Source organism: Martes martes (genome assembly GCF_963455335.1).
Source record: "Martes martes genome assembly, chromosome: 4".
Taxonomy (NCBI): Eukaryota; Metazoa; Chordata; class Mammalia; order Carnivora; family Mustelidae; genus Martes; species Martes martes.
The window spans coordinates 6,503,765-6,516,584 of record NC_137891.1 but is presented as its reverse complement, the minus strand read 5'-3'; positions in this window follow the sequence as shown (position 1 = coordinate 6,516,584).

Below are 12,820 nucleotides of genomic sequence, written 5' to 3'. Positions count from 1 at the left end.
AGATGAGTATAGAATGAGACATTGAAGTCAGATGTTAAAAACAAAAAACAAAAAACAACTTGTATGTTATACTCTAAAGATTGTTCAAGAATGAACTATCAGGATTTTTGTCCACAGTAGTGGAAATACAATAAAAAAGTTGAGAAAATTCAAGACACTGTGAACCATGACTTCAGCACTTTATCTTATAGAACTCAAGGTCATGGGAGGTTATATGGGATCAAGTTATCATGACATGAGCTATGCTGAAGACAGTCAGTTGGATGCCAGCCCAAACACATGGACATGTTATTGTTTTATTTCAATTATTATAGAAATAGACTACCATTACAACCCTAATCTCTGGCCTCACTTTATTCTTGCAATAAAAACTTATAAAATGTAATCAAACAACTGTTTATAGACATTAACTTCTCATTAACGGTGAAAGTATATATTTTAAGCAATACCTAAAGATTAATTTAATATGCAAATGGGACCTATTTCCTATTTCTTCTGTTATAAAAGAGAAGAGGAAAACAGTGCCAAGAGATGAAGGCAAAGGTTTTCCTGAGGCCGTGATCTTCCTTCACTGCCGGAGGGTCTGACAGCAGGTACTGGGGAGACCCAGAGACACAAAGCAGAACAGCGACCTTTCCTCCCAGCATTTGACATTTAACTCCAACTTCTGACCTTTGGATAATGTTACAATGCGATCCGATGTCATCTACCCTTGCGGGTGTTTATTTTGTACTTATTTCTTGCAGGAGAGAAAACTACCATTCCTGGTTCAGTGTGTCTGCTTCCTACCTGACGAGGAAGCAGTTGCCCCATCATGACCACAGAGGGCTGAAGCGCTGGGAGCAGCAGAAGGACCGGTGTTTTTGCAGAGCAGCGGACATTGGCTTCTCCGTCTGCTTGAATTATTGATAGCAGATTCGGCACGTGGCTAGCAGTGCCTGAGCTATTATGGCTCTTGGCGAGAGTCACCGGAGAACCTGTGTTTCCAGAGCCAGGCACCCGGCTTATCGGAGGCATAGCTAGAGGTACCACTGCCTTGCTGGAAACTCTTAGAATTCAGCGGGGAGGGCTCCAGGTCTGAGAAACCCTCCCGAGACGTGTGCTGTTGTGGTCGGCACCCGTGGGACTCTCGTACACTGGGCGCTCTCCATGTTCCTGCTAATTCGTTGCTTCATAAATCCCTGGGGCACAGGGGACAGATGTGAGCTCGAATCTCAAATATCACTGATGAGTTTCGTGACTCCAGAGGGGTCCCTGGACCTCCCTGAAAAACAGAAGTGACCTGAAAGTTATGGAGTCACCATTATATGTCTAGTGTTGTGGTTGTCTAGTGTTGGGGGAGGGCAGTAAATGCCAGGCCTCTCTTTCCTGTCTATGTTCTAAACCAGCCAGGGAATAAGAAAAATGTGTCTAGATCGGGACAGGAGTGTGAAAATATCCCGCTTACCGTCAGTTGAGGGAGGCTGCAGGACTCAGCTGACGGAGCCAGACAGTTAGGCTTCTAACCCAGATCCTGGGAAGGAGCCAGGCTCACTCCCTGGTCACCAGACTCCTGGATCGGGCTGCGTTCCCTCAGACTCTGTTGCCAAGTTTTCTGCAGGTCCAAGAGGCTTCAAGGCCTCCAGCTATCTGTCGGCAGCCAGCTCCCAAGGAGAGGAGAAAATGCACGAGCCAGACAGGCTCCAGGTTCTCTTTGTGCGTGCCAATTACATGTCTCTAGACCTCCCCAGAAGAGCAGTGAAGGACACATGGGGAAGAGAACTCAGTGGTGTGATCTCCGAGGGCCTGCCTGCACTTGGAGGGAAGTGTCAGGTGTGGAAGGAGGTGTCCCCTCTACCCACAAACATCCAGCACTGTGATGTTTGTTTCATGTCTGTTACTTCAAAGGACTATGGAAAGGGTTGAACACAATGATGGCCAAATGGAGTTACCATTATAAGATGGCATTGAGTCTTTATTATCTAGAAAGCCCTGTGCACTAGGCCTTTGGAGAATAAACAAATGGGAAACTAAATCCAAACAGATTTGTATCAAATTTCATTGACTTGGTCTTCCCTCAGAGGATAGTCACTGAAATCAAATGTCAAAGGTTTGGGTTTTACCCCTACTAATTATAAGCTGTGTGACTTTGGGCAAATTGCTAACCTCTCTGTGTCTCAGACAATAGTAGATTGTTAGAAGTGCTTTAAGAATAAGTTACTATAAGATGAACGCCTATCAGACATACAGTAAGCACACCCACAAAGCTAGTGTTGGGGATTATTATTGAAACAGTGCCCACTGGCGTCTTCTGCCCCCGTAGAGATCCAGACGTGCATAATTCTGTAGCACGGTAGAGCAGTAACATTAATCAGGTTGTAACACTCTGATGCTCAAATCCCTTCAAATACTTCCTGGTGCTCCTAGAATAAAATCCTCAGTCCAGTCCCCGCACAACTTAGCCCCTGCCTGCCTCTTCATCCTCAAGTCCTACACCCTTACCCTTGCTCAGTAGACTCCACAGACCCATGGCTCATGTGTGGGCTTCTCAGTAGACCAAGCCTGCTCCAGCTCAAGGGCATTCCTTCCACGTGTTCTTCCTGGACGACTCTTTCTCCACCTCTCTTGCCCAGATCTTTCTTATCCTTTGGGCCTGCTCAGGACCAAGTCCTTGCAGAGAACCCTGCTCACCAGTGACTCTCTCCAAGAATCTTGTCATCTTTTCTTGCAGAATATATCATGATCAGTAACTTTGTTCATCAGCTTACTGTCTTTCCCTCAGCAGAATGGGAACAAGAGGAGGACAAGGGCTGTGTCTGTCTTACTCACTTCTCTATGTCCAGTGGCTCTCAGAGGGCCTGGGCTCAGGAAAGATGCAGTAAAATAACATCACTTGACCTTTCGACTTAGGCAACCTGGATCAGAGCCCAAGTCCTGCCATCCATGACCCTTGGAACCAGGAAGTAAATTAAATCCATATTGCCAAGACTCTGTCTCCCCAGGGGAGAAAATGAGGGCTTGTGTATCTGTGTTCGCAGCAGCATTATTCACAGCAGCCAGGAGGTGGAAGCAACCAGGTATCCGCTGCCAGGTGAACAAGTACACAGAATGTGGTCAGTCACTACAATGGAGTGCTACCCAGCCTGAAAAAGGGAGGGGGTTCTGACACCTGCTAGCAGGGGGGATGAACCTTGACGACGTTATGTGAAGCGAGACAAGGCAGTCAAAAAAAGCACATGTTGTACAGTAAAACGGCGCTCCTTACGTGACATATCTAGAGTCATCAAATTTGTGGAGATGAAAAGTAGAGTGGCGGTTGCCAGGCTCCGGAGGGAGGGGAAATGTGGTGTCATCATTAAAAAGCTACAGAGTTTCAGTTTTGCAAGATGAAGAGGTTCTGTTGATGGAGGATGGTAATGGTTGCACGACAGAGTGCCTGTACTTAACACAGTTGAGCTGGGCTGAGCGCTGAGAAATGGGGATGACACTACATTTTATTTATGTGGTTTTTTAATGAGAGTTAAAACACAGAAAAGTAAAAATAGAAAAAATAGAAAAGAGGGAAAAAGCACTTTGTCTTACTGGAAAATAGAACTTGGATAAGCCTCACGGGGGACTTTTGAGTCCAGGGAGGTCAATCTGCAAACTGTCCAAGCTTCGGAGTGACCGAGTGTGAGATCTGAAATAAGGGAGGTTTGACTTTGACCGTGGGTCTATTAAAACCACTATTAAAAGCAATGTAGAAGAAACTTGTAATGAATACATGATAGCAAAAATAAACATAATGAACAAAAAAATGAGGGACTTTGATTTATAGATCCTCTTTAGTACCTTTTTCCTCTGCCAATATGAAGCAAATCTCGTTTAGCTTATTTGACATTTCAGAAGCTCTCCACTCAGGAAACTAGAGAGGTCATTTGGCCTCGTTCCCTCACTGCAAAAAGCATTGCACTGCAGATTGGTTTTTGTTTTTGCTTTTTTTTTTCCTTTTTTAAAGCATCAAGGAGGGGCGCCTGGGGGCCTCTGTCTGTGAAGCATCTGCCTTCGGCTCAGGTCGTAATCCCAGGGGCCTGGGAGGGAGCCCAGCATTGGACTCTCTGCTCAGCCTGAGTCGGCTTCTCTCTGTGTCCCTCTCCTCACTTGTGCTCTCTCCCTCTCTATTTCTCTACCCCAAATAAATAAATAAAATCTTAAAAAAATAGAAATCTTCAGGTAAGAGAGTTGAACCCTTGAACCTATGAGTTGTCGTGTTCTCCAGTTCAATACAGGTTCTTTCTCTCACCTATGTTTTGTTTTGTGTTGTAATGTGTGTTTCGGCAATAATATGTATAATGCAATTGTGGTGAAGTTGTCTGTACCTTCCATCCTGCTATCTTAAATTCCAGTGCCTCATTTATTTATGGCAGCAGCTGTTAGCTATCTTGTCCCGACCACTCACCATTTCCTTGCCCTGTGGCCTTTCTTCTGCAGGTATCTGGGATTCTTTAGCTGAGGCCTTGCCAGCCAGAGCATGATCCTTCCCTTCCCCTCCACCCCCAGCCCCAAGCAGGGCAGAGACAGCAGAATGGGGCAGCGTAACTCCCCAGGGAACAAGCCACAACCCATGATGGGCAGAAGGGCTGGATATACACCCTGGCTTTCTTACCTTTGGGTAAGATGACTCAACTCACTGACCTTATTTTCTGTTTCTATGACTATCTGGGAGTAAACAGAAAAGAACTGTCAAATTCCCACCAACACAAGGACTTACCTGGTCCTCCTTCATCTTATGGACATCAGTGAGCTAATTACCTACAAGAAACTACTTGAAAACCTAAAGTAATACTCCTTTACTATGTTTCATAGGCCTACAGGTCAGCGGAACAGCTCCAATTATTTGGACCTGTCTGGGATGATTTCTGCTTTCTTGTGTGATTGTGGTTGGCTGGGAGCTAGTGCTGTTTGCTTTGTTTTGAGGACTCAGTGCTACTCCCCACCTCTCACATCCCTTAGGCAGGCTGGTCCAGGCATCTTGGTATCATGGTGACAAGAAAGCAGTTTTCAATTTTCTGTTTACTTCAATTTGCTGCTATCCTATTGGGCAAAATAATCATCTGTCAAGCCCAAAGTCAGTGTCAGCATAGGCACAGAGAGGTAGAAAAAATCAAACCCCCTACGATGTCAATCTACTACTGTCTTTATATAATTGGATTCCTTCTCATTGCACTGATGCAAGTTGATTTTCACAATCACCTCCCAACGAGTTTCCTTGAGTCATCCGTGGCTCTTGGAATGTCCACCCTGAACACAGCAGCCAGAGTGATTCTGTTAAATAGTAATTCAAATCACGGCACTGATCACATCTCTCCAAGGACTTCCCATCCCCATTAGAAATGAAGCAAAGATCTTTCTCTTGGCTCACAGGGTTTTACATGAGTAGCTTCCCTGTAACTTTTTTTCTCATCTCAGTTCCTCCCTCTCCCCCGTCACCCACATGCAGGCACCATGGCCCAGTGCCTGGGGTATTTCCAAACCCTCCTTATTTAAGCCTTTTGCATTCTGTTTGGAATCCTTTTCTCCCAGGAGCTCCTGATTTAGATCTCCACACAAAGGGTCACCATATCAATGACGATTTCTCTGACTATGCTATATAAAATATCTACATGCTTCAATCCCAATAATCCCTTTTAAAATATAAATTTAACTAGCTGTCATTAGTTTCAGATGTAGAGCACAATAATTCATCAGTTGTGTATAACAGCCAGTGCTCATCACATCCTGTGCCCAATAATCCTTATCCTCAGCTTTTATTTTTCCTCCACAGTTGACATACTGTGAGTTCATGTTTACTTTTGTTTGCTAGTTTACTCTAGAATGTAAGCTCCATGTAGCCAATACTCCATTTGTTTGCTGTTGTTTCCATCTGGCACAATTAGGCCTTCAACAAATATTTGTTGAATAGATAAAGAGGTGGATGAAGGAATGGGAGAAGATTAGGAACAACCTGACACACTCTGGCCATAAAATGAATGAATTAATCTTGGTGTACTTCAGCATTGGGATGCTAATCAGTGAAGCAGAATGAATCACCACTATACATATCGACAAGGAAAAGTCTCATTATATAATGCTCAGAAAAAAAAAAAAAAAAAGAAAAGAAAAGAAAGAAAAAAAGAAAAAAAAAAAGAAAAAGAAAATTTTAAGAGAACTTTGGAAGTAGCCACACAAAGAATCAGGTCTGATTAACCAGAGCCAGGGGCCACAGATTAGTGTGTCATTTCCAGGAATGTAGTCCAGCTTCAGATTCCCTTTCTTGACTGCCTCTGGAGGGCGGACCATGGATTTCAGCCGCTGGGCTGCAGCATCTGAGGTGGGAGTCGTGGGGCAGATGCAAGCCGCGGGCCCAGCGGGTCTGGGCCCTGCTCTCGGCTGATTGTTATGGCAGCCAGTTGTAAAGAGAGCTCTCAAACTGAAAATAGTATGTTCTCTTGTGTTTAAGTGGCAGGGATTTTAGATATCATCTTTTCTTTTGGAGCATGCATTAAAAAAGGAAACTTCAACAAATAAGGTCTGTAGAGAAAACAGTAGGTCAAAAGCTAAGGCCAAGACATAATGCCTTAACTTTATCAGGCAGAGTTAGGAGGTACTCTGAGTCACGTAACGGAGGGGGAAAAAACCCCAAAAAACCCAAATACGAATAATATATCTACCTACCTATTTAAAACCACTTCTAGGGGCGTCTGGGTGGCTCAGTGGGTTAAAGCCTCTGCCTTCGGCTCAGGTCATGATCCCAGGGTCCTGGGATCAAGCCCCACATCGGGCTCTCTGCCTCACGGGGAGCCTGCTTCCCCCTCTCCCTCTGCCTGCCTCTCTGCCTACTTGTGATCTCTCTGTCAAATAAATAAATAAAATATAAAAAAAAAGTAAAACCACTTCTATAGTGTGTTATAATGTGACCAAAACAAATCAAATAAGATGATATGTCCCCCAAACACTGTGGAATATCCATAAAACATGACTTTGGGATTAAAAAGACCTAAGCTCAAATCCTAATGCTACAACTCACTAGCTATATGTTCTTAAACCATTGTCTAAACTTCCTAAGCTTGTTTTCAGTTTTTCTTCCAGGAAAAAAAAAATGGAGGCATTAATAAGTATGCTAAAGCTTTCTTCAATGATTAATTAAAAATATATAAAAGTACTTAGTATAAAGCCTGGCATTAAAACTTGAATAATTGCATGGATAAATGAACGAATGAATGAGTAAGCTCTATGGTCGAGTAGGGGAGACATGCAATTAATTATAATTCCATGTTCAAATGTGATGAAGGTAGCTGCCCTGCTGTCCTGGAGAATAGAGTAGATTATTATAACTGGGGAATAAGGAAGGCATCATAGAGGAGTGAGTTTAGGATTTGGTATGTGGTGAGATTTTTTTTTTTTTTTTTTTGGTAATAGAGACCAGAGGACATCATCTGTGTTGAAGGGGAGGGGAGGAGAGGTTTCATAGGGAGCAAAGGCAAGTTTGGGTTTTTTAATCCAACTTGGCAATTCTTTATCAATCTACCCATTGAACTCTGGGTTAATACTGGTGACAACTGCACATACATTCATGCAGCGTCATCAGTGTACGCTCAATTTTCCAATCACATATCCAGAAGCCTTAGGCCTGATATGCTTGAGAATTCTTCCCTCCATCCCCTCCCTCCCTCCTTCCCTTCCTTTCCTTTCCTTTCTCTCCCTCCCTCCCTCCCTCCCTTCCTTCCTTCCTTCCTTCCTTCCTTTCTTTCTCTCTCTCTCTCTTTCTTTCTTTCTTCCATCATTTTAGAAAGGCTGTGTCTTCAGTGGGATCAGGGACAGCAAATAAATGAACGTTTCTCCAATGAACCACAAGACCAGTGTCACCAATGGGACACGTAAAGACTATAAAGAGCCTCAGGTTGAGTCAGATAACATTTTACTAACAAATACGTACGAAAAAGACTTTTAGTTTTCAGAATTTTGGATTTCAAAATTGCAGTGGAGAGCCAGCCTGTATAGACCTTAAGAAAGGAGCCCGACCAGATGCAAACACCCTTGGCCATATCGGAGATAAACATGAAACCACTTATGACAAGAAGTTCGACAGAGGAAATGTTAGGCCTCTATCCCACCTACTGTGCAATAGATTCTTTGCTCCCCGCTTTAAATAAGCCACCAGAATTAGGAGGCCCTCTGGAGAAATCGGAGCTGTCACGTACTAATTAACACACATAGCAATCCTCACGTGGCTGGATTATGTCTGAAAAATCATCCTTGACAGCGCACATCTAAGCATCTCAGGAAAGTGATGACAAATAAGTGTTTTCTCTCTCTAATAGCTTGAATTGCAAGATATTTCAAAAACAAGATCAACAGAATACCAATTTGTCTGACAAGGGAGAGAAAATATGAGACATGTTTCCTGACTATTTTTTTTCCTTGAGGTGTCAAAGATTGAACTCAAATCTGCAGCTCTTCAGCATCTTGTATAATTCCAGAAGCATGGCTTAATGTGCTGGGCTCTGATGCGGTTAACATGATGAGAGATGAAAGCTCCATCCCATCACACTCATTGCAAGAAGATCTCTTAATTTCTATTAAAGAATCTTTGCAAGAGAACTGGCAAACAGAGTCCAGCCGGTCACTGTCTGTGAGGGATGTGCACATCAAGACATTGGATTATCTAGGCTCAATCTTTCCCGTTAAATTTAAGACAGTAAGCACTCAGTGTAGACGACAAAAGATCACACGTGGACACTGAGAGTCCTTCAGTGAGTTTGTCTTAATCACTTCATCTCACCAATCCAGTGATATAAGCATATTCTCATATGTTTCCACTTGAGATGAGAACTGGAATGAACATGGTTGTAGGACTTCATTATAAGAGGCCTGAGGACACTGTCCAGGGTGGCTAACAGCATAGGAATCAGGTCAATTCCAAGGCACAGTCCTTGCAGAAAGAAAGAGTGGGATGAAATGAGTTTTTAAAAATAAAAGTGGTAATGAGCTGGAGGCCTAGAGACCCAGCCAATGCTCATGAGTTGGGAGAATCTGGAATAAAATAAGAGGGCAAGATTGCCTTGTGGAAATCACCACATTTGGACTCAGGCAGCCCTAGGCTTGAAACACACTTCCCCACATATTAGCCACGTGATTTTGAACAAGTCATTGGAACTTTCTGTGCTCTTAGCCCCCCTTTCCATTTGAAATAAAGAAAATGGTATCAACCTGCTCTCATTGTAAGGATTAAATGAAAAAGTAGCATCGTGTCTGGCACTTGAAATATGTTTGATAGAAGCAGCAATTATTTTTTTTTAAGATTTTATTTATTTATTTGACAGACAGAGGTTACAAATAGGCAGAGAGGCAGGCAGAGAGAGATAGGAGGAAGCAGGCTCTCTGCTGAGCAAAGAGCCCAATGCGGGGCTCGATCCCAGGACCCCGGGATCATGACCTGAGCCAAAGGCAGAGGCTTTAACCCACTGAGCCACCCAGGTGCCCCAAGAAGCAGCAATTATTATATGATGGTGTTGCTGATTGTACTGATGAATATTGATGATTATGGTGGTAATGATGGTGATGGTGGTGATGATGATAGTGATGATGATGATGAAGATGATGATGATGGTGGTAGGGATGATGGGGATGATGATGGTGGTATTGATGGTGATGATGTTAGTGATGATGGTGTGATGATAGTGATGATGATGATGGTGATGCTGATAATGGTCATTATGGTGATTCTGATTATGGTGATGATGTCAATAATGATGATGTGATGATGATGATAGTGATGGGGATGATGGTGATGATGATATTGGTGATAATATGGTGATGATGGTGATGATGGTGATGGTGGTGATGATTAGTAGCATTGGTAATAACCAATGAATTCAGATCTAAGTGTCTGGGATTTGGAATGATCACAGCTTCATTGCTTAGCAATCTTGTGGTGCAAAGGTGTTAAAATCTAGTGTAAAGATGAACAAATTGACTTGGGAACATAATTGTTGACTGGAAGAATTGGAAGAAATACCTACTCAGTTGACATCCAAACCAAAATTTCCTCTCTAATGTGGGTCATCAATTCTTCCATGTGCTGAGGACACAGTGGCAGATTAGACAGACAAAATGTCTGCCCAAGAGGATTTATCTTCCCGAGAGGGAAAGTAAATGGAAGTGCATGGACAAACGAATACAGGAGATATGTTCAGGTACTAATAAAATCTCTTAAAATTATAGTAGGAATTACATATAAAGAGCAATGATACTATTATCATCGTCATTGTTATCAGAATTGTTGTCAGAAAAAGAGTTGTCAGAAAAAGTTTTCTGAGTAGCAGGTGTTTGAATTGAAGCTGAAATGATTTAAAAAAGGAGACTCTGGTTTATGTTGGACTGTGTAGAGCATGGTAAGGATTTCAGAGGTTTTTTTGTAAACAAAAGGGAAAATGATTAGACAGTTTTGTTTTTTTTAAAGATTTTTATTTATTTATTTGGCAGACAGAGATCACAAACAGGCAGAGAGGCAGGCAGAGAGAGAAAGAGGGGAAGCAGGCTCTCTACTGAGCAGAAAGCCTGATGTGGGGCTCGATCCCAGGACCCTAAGATCATGACCTGAGCTGAAGGCAGAGGCTTTAACCCACTGAGCCACCCAGGCACCCCTGATTAGACAGTTTTAAGCAGGGGATGACATAATCTTATTATGCTTTAGGAAATTACTTTGGTTGCTGAGTGTGGGGTATTAAGCTGCTGGGGGTCCAGGGTGGTAAGAGGGAAAGTGGGAGAAGGGCAGACAGGGCTTGTGCTAGATTCATGGTCATGGAGAAATGGAACTTGGTAGAATGTCAGGGTATGTTTTGGAGATATACTGACACTATTTACTAAAGGAAGGCATGAGAGGCAAAACTCTTCAAACCAGAATAAGCAGCCTCCTATATCACGTCCGAACCAGGTAAAGCAAGTGTAGAGCTTTTTGGGAACTCACCTTGTACTTAAGATAAGTCCTGACCTCCCTAACTGAGCTTCACATTCTTTCCACACCCTTGCCCCTACTGACCTCCCACTTACTCTCTGCAAAGCCTTCAGGCTTTAGCCACACTGACATACTTACATTTGTACCAATGTTTTGCTACCTGAGCTTGTTGTTCATGCCAGTCCTTTACCTGGAGTGCTCTGGGAGACATTTCCAGAACTCTCCACCTGGCTAATCACCAGCCTTTCTCCAGGTCTCACCTTCAATATCATTTCCTTGGAAGACTTTCCTGACTGCACTGACTGGGATGACTCTGGTGTACACTAATGCAGCTCCCTGAGCGTCTTGGTTAGAGTAACAACATGATTAATAGCTAACATGTCCTGAGGGCTTGCTATGCAGTAGCCACTTTGGGGCAGTGTCCATCAGTCGTCACCCTGCTTCTCACAGCTGCATTATAAAAGAAGTGGTTGTGTTATCTCTGTCTCACATACAAAGCATTTGAAATTCAGAGCATTCGGGCAACACAGCGGAAGGGAGCTGGGACTGGGGTCTGAGTAAGGCATTCACTCAGAAACTGTAATTTTAAACTACTCAATTCTGACTTCCTGAACCTTGTGACTTTCATATTTGGTGTAATCATTAGTTTTGTGCCTGTTTTCTCTGAGGCTTAAAGCTTCATCAGGGGCAGGAGCACATCTGCCTTGTTTTGAAGAAATGTTCAGCCTTCTAACTCAGGTCCTAGCGTAGAACCTGGGTCAGGGTAATCGCCTGACAAATATTTGTTAATTGATCATTTATCATCTCAAACCTGTGCCATGTGAATGTGCGAAGAAACCCATGCAAAGCACCCAGGGGCTGCTCCTGTAACCTCAAAGAAGGCTCATTCAGTGTTCAGAGGTTTCAACTCATAGAACACCTGCATGTCAGACTAGGGCCGCCCCTGAAGATTTTCCCCACTTGGCCCCATCTGCTGATTGCCAGGTGGAGGGCCTTTGGTGGGTCACATGCTCACAGTGCCTTCATGGGGGCCCCAGACAACAGTCCAGTGACAGCTGCTTCTGCATTACTTGAGGAACTTCTGTTGAGAACGAGAGATTCTCCCCAGAGAGAGAGAGAGGAGCTATCAGGCCATATGGGTCACGTGGCTTTTACAGGAAAACCTCAGTCATCAAAACCTGCTACACAATGGGGACATTTTGATCCGGAAACTCTCTTTGTGTGTGAGCTTCCTGTGTGCAAAGCTGACACTCGTGATGACCCAAAGCAATGACGGTGCCATTTTTTGTGGCAAACGTGTGGCAGATGGGTGGGAGATCAGTCTGGACTTCACATTGAAGGAGGCGCTGGGGATCCGGACCCTGCCACTTAGTTGCAGAATCTGGAGCTCTTTGAAGCTCGGGCTCCTCACCTGCATGGGGAGATGGCATCATCTAGAGTCGTGGGTATTAAAATAGACAGTGTAATAGCCTTCAGCAGCTGCGTTCCTGAAAGGAGTGTTTCACGTTCACACAGCCCTTGTCAGCCTATAAAACTAAATCATGTCCACTTACTCATTTGTCTGAGGACAATTGATGGCAATTGATAATCTAATTTTAGGACTCAAGCAATAATTTATAAAGTACTTATTTTGACCTATTGCATTAATGATGCTAAGATAGCTTGTGGTCTACGGACAACCTCCAGAACAAGAAGAAACCGGAAACCTCAGTGGCTTTAACACAACAAATGCTTATTTTGGTCTCCTCACATGTTGGATGCGGTAAAGCAGTGACGCAGACCTAACCAGCAACACCACCACTTCGGGGTCCCTCATTTCCAGGGCAGGGAAAATAAAAGAGCCTCTTCACTGCCTTTTGTTTTAAA